The sequence below is a fragment of the Garra rufa genome, chromosome 19, assembly GCF_049309525.1.
Source record: "Garra rufa chromosome 19, GarRuf1.0, whole genome shotgun sequence".
Classification (NCBI taxonomy): domain Eukaryota; kingdom Metazoa; phylum Chordata; class Actinopteri; order Cypriniformes; family Cyprinidae; genus Garra; species Garra rufa.
In genome coordinates, this window is record NC_133379.1 from 15,465,051 (window position 1) to 15,470,410 (window position 5,360).

The window sequence follows — 5,360 nt, forward strand, 5'->3', positions numbered from 1 at the left end:
AATGCAGCCGCGCCCGCAGTCAATTTTCATAAGGCCCTTTTTAAGAGAAGAGACCGGAAACCAACAGCAGGTGTCCTCGATAAGCACGCCCACCACAAGCTCCTTTGGAAGGCGGCACAATTCCAGTTCAACTCAGGGATGACGCACATAGGTCGTCACAGTCATAATTATTTCTAGTTTTAAAGTATTTAATAAACTCCTTTTAGTATTATTTTTAATATGTATCATCGTTTCCCGGTTACTTTCTGCATGTTGCTTTTGTACGTTAATAATAAATAAATAAATGTTTAAAAATGGCTGGAAAATATTCAAAAGCTTTTTAAAACGTTTATTTACTTATTCATTTCGTCTTCTAACATTTATTAAAATATGTAGTTTTTTACATCTAACTGTTATTTTATGCATTTCTATTAACAGTTGAAAAAAAATATATATATATATATATATATATATATATATATATATGTATATAAGCAAACCATGCATCATATTATCAACCTATAAAATATGCATTTGTTTATGTATTTTCATTGTGACTTTACCAGACTTTTTAAAGCCATGCAACAAATATACTAATCTTATCATTAGGAATTTATAACATATTTGCATATTCTAATATTATATTATGTTTTACTTTTTTAAATCAAAATTTTTTATATTGCGTCTTTGCTAGTTTACATGTTTTTAACCATGCAAATTTTGTATCACATTATTCATGCAATGCATTTTTTCCTCGCAACTGCAAATTTTTATCTCACAATTCAGATTTTTTTTTCTTACAATTTAGCAATTCTGATTTTTTATTCGTAATTGCGAACTTTGCTCTATTCTGCCTATTCGTGCACTAAACTCGCAATTGTCAGTTATAAAGTCAGAGTTGCAAAATATTAACTTGGAACAATAAGAAAAAAAGTAAAAACGTCAATTATTTTTTCCTTACAATTATGAATTTATAAAAATGTTTATATCAACTTGCAACTGTGAGTTATAAAGTCAGAGTTGCAAAATATAAACTTAAACTCAAAATTACAAGATTTTTTCCTCGCAGTTGTAAAATTATAACTTTATAACTATTATTAATATAGCCTAATAATATAATTATATATAATATAATAATTATAACTTGCAATTGTAAGTTATAAGGTTATAATTGCGAAATACAAACTTCCTCATAATTGCAAATTTATTTCACAATTCTGACTTTTTCCTACAATTTCAAGTTTATATTTTGCAATTTTTTATTCATAATTGCGAATTTACATTGTGCTTTTCTGCCTTCTTTTCTTTGAATTGAGAAATATAAACTCACAATTGAGAGTTATAAAGGTCAGAATTGCAAAATATAAACTCGGAATCATAAGAAAAAAGTCAAAACTGTGAAAAATAAATTCACAAATGAGAGGAAAAAAAAATCCAAATTCCACGTTTTTTTTTTCCTTGCAACTGCAAATTTATATCTCACAATTACGACTTTTCTCTTACAATTTCAAATTTATATTTTGCAATTCTGATTTTTTATTTGTAATTGTGAATTTACATTGCACTATTCTGACTTTAGAGATAAGCTTGCAATTGAGAGGAAGTTTGCATTTTGCAATTCTGACCTTATAATTTATAATTGCAAGTTTATTTTTTTATAAATTCACAATTGTGAGGAAAAAATCTTGTAATTTTAACATTTTTTCCTCTCAATTGTGAATTTATTTTTCACTTTCTTACAATTTCAAGTTTCTATTTTGCAACTCTGACTTTATAACTCACAATTGCAAGTTTATATCTCAATTCTGAGAAAAGTCATCAGAATAGTGCAAAGTAAGTTCGCAATTTCGAATAAAAAAAATAAAGATTTTGCACTATTCTGACTTCTTTTCTCAGAATTGAGATAGAAACTCGAAATTGTAAATCAGTTTTTTTTTTTTCATACTGTGCCTGCTAGTTAAATTTTTTTTTTAACCATGCAAATTTTTGATCACATTATTTATTCATGTGCAACAGACACAAAAACTACTTTTTTGGTTTATTGTGATCCACAACTCAGTAACTGTTGACTAACACCATCTAATCTTTCAATGAAACCACAGTTTAACAACTGTTTGACCAGCAACATGTTGACGAGGTTATTAAACCACAGTGATAGTGTGATATTTAGTGATAGCAAATCACAATGGTGTAAAACATTCAGTGAAAGACATACTTGCAAGCCACAAGTTCCCAACGGCATGCAAAAGAAACACAACGGACATGCACGAATGTACCTACTGCATTGTTTTATTGTGGTTTTCAGAATAGAACAAACACACGTCTGTTTTCAAGTTCACGTGGCCTTTCACAGCTTCACACATTTATATATTTACACTTATAAACAAGGAATTATTTACAGTTGCAATCCTTAGTGATGTTCGACATACAGTACCAACAAGACCTGCACAAAAGTTAATAACTTAAATGCTTTTAGTGTCGTAACCTCAAACAGATGAACACGGTCCAACACTCACAAATATATATACGTATGGTTGATTGTGCAAGCATATATGAAGAGAAAATATGGAGAGGCATCATTTCGCTTTCCAGCATTGGGTCATAAAAAAAGTGCTCGGTATCTCGAGAGGTCATTACGAAAAAAGCACGTCAAACGATCACATTCAGCGGTTGTTGCATTGGAGCCGTCATAAAAATGTGACAAATTCATACAGATTTACTGTACGTTTATAGGTTTCTATAGAAGCTCATTTACACCATTGGATTAAAAAAAAAATAAATAATAATAATTAATTAAATTAATTAAAATTAATTAAATTTAATTAAAAGTTTCTCACTATTCTGACTTTATTTCTTGGGATTGTGAGTTATAAACACAAAATTATTGTGAGTTATAATGTCCGAAATGTAAGATAATAAATATACTGACTTTTTGTTTCACGCAATAGTGAGTTAAAATCTTGATATTCTGACTTCTTTATCAGAATTGTGAGAAATAAATTTGCAATTGCAAATGAGGTGGAAAAAAACAACAAAAAAAAAAAACATGAATTTAATTTTTTTTTTAAAATCTTTTCTCGGAAATGAGAGATAAATTTAAAATAGAAGTCAGAATAACAATGTAAATTTGCAGTTAGAAACAAAAATAAATCAGAATTGCAAAATATAAACTCGAAATTGTAAGAGATAAAAAAAAGTCTGAATTGTGACTGTAAATAAATTTGTGATTGCAAAAAATATTAATAATAATAATACTTTTTTTCCCCCCCCCCTTGCAATTGCAAATATATTTTTCACAATTCTGACTTTATAACTTATATTATTAAGTTTATATTTTGCAATTAAAATTTTATTCGTAATTGTGAATTTACGTCACACTATTCTGGCTCCTTTTCTCAAAATTGAAAGATAAACTCACAATTGAGTTATAAAAATGAAATGTAAACTCTGAATCATAAGAAAAAAAGTCAAAATTGTGAAAAATATATTTGCAATTGCAAGGGGGAAAAAAGGTCAAAATTCGTAGTTAGTTTTCCCCTCACAATCACAAATTTATCTCACAATTTTTTTTTCTCCCCCAAATTTTCCAATTTAGATTTTTTTTTTTTACTCGTGAATTTACATTGCACTGTTCTGACGACTTTCCTCAGAATTGAGAGATAAAAAGAGTCAGAGTTGTGATATATAAACTTAGAATAGTGAGAATAAGTCAAAATTCCATTGTTTTCCCCTTACAATTTCAAATTTATCTCTCAGAATTCAGACTGTCGTCTTATTTTTGTCGTTCTTATTTTTACTTTTTTTTATTTGTTGCGAATTTACATTGCGCTATTTTGACTTCTTTTCTCAGAACTGAGAGCTATAAACTCACAATTGTGAGTTACAAAGGTCAGAATTGCAAAATATAAAATTGTAATAGTAAGAAAAGTCAAAACTGTGGAAAAAATAAACTGGCAATTGCAAGGAAGAAAGTCTAAATTCCCCCAAAAAATTCATACAATTGCGAGTTTATATTTAGAAACTGACTTTAAAATTTGTTTTCGCACAGTTGCAGATTTACATCATGGTTTTCTGACATCTTTTCTCAGAACTGAGCGATATCAACTAGCAATTGTCAGTTATGAAGTCAGAATTGTAAGAAATTCGCAGAAGCAAAGAAAAAAAGTCCGAACTCAAATTGAGTTCTCGCAATTGCAAATTTACCTCAATTCTGACTTATTTTTCTTACAATCATGCAATTCAGATTTTTTTCCTTGCAATCGCAAATTTATATTGTGCTACTCTGACTTCTTTTCTCAGAATTGAGCGAAATCAACTAGCAAATGTCATAAAGTCAAAATCTTGAGAAATCTTTTTTGCAAAAGCAAGGAAAAAAGCAACTTCAAAAAAACTTTATGCAATTGCGAATTTACATCTCAATTCAAACTGAATTTTTTTCTTAAATCTTGCAACTCTGATTTTTTTTCCTGTGCAATTGCAAATTTATATTCTGTTATTCTGACTTATTTTCTCAGAATTGCGAGATATTGATTTTTTTTTTGAGTTTACATCACACAATTTTCAACGACTTAAATGGTTTTAATATAAACTCGCAATTTTGCTCAAAATTCAGACATGTCCTTACAGTTGGGGGTTTATATCTCGCAATGTTAAAAAAAAAAAAAAAAAAACTGAATTGCGCGATGTAAAGTTGCAGTTTTTTTAAACTCAGTGTTGGAAATGAGCTTCCATAGGGTTCACAGGTCAAAACATCAGTGGTATCAAGCAGAAAAACAGTATGAAAGTAGCTAATGCAAGAACTTTGGCAGAAGATCTGTGGCGAACGCAAAGCAATGCGCAAATACAAAACACTGGAGTCGTTCAATCCAGTTCCAGATAAATAGATACGTGCCGAGAAACATCCGCGTAAACAAACCACTTTTGTCCGGACAGTGCCTTTACCAGCATGAAACTCAACGGACTGAGTGGATTTTTTTTCTTCTCCGTAGCTGCGTGTAACTTCTTTAAAAAACATTTGATAAACTATAAAAGTCCTTTTCTGTAAACAGTCTGGATATTAAATACGAAGACGTAACAAGACTTCAACAACAGCGGCAGTTCCAGTGATTTGAACACATCTGAGGCATTAATCCCGTTGCTTGTCAACAGCAACAATCAGACGAAGACGCTCCAGTCATCGGGAGCCAAAGTGAAATGCATTATGGGAAGGGGAAAACATGACCTTTGTTCTTCTAATCGTATTTAAAGCTCAGAAAAGGACGTTTCAGCTCCTTTATCTCACTCTGGCTCTTCGGAGATAAAGACCGTCAGCACTCGCGAACCAAAGTGCGCCTGGCAGGGACGGCCAGGAAGTGATGCGTTAAGTGGCTGCAGCTTCCTGT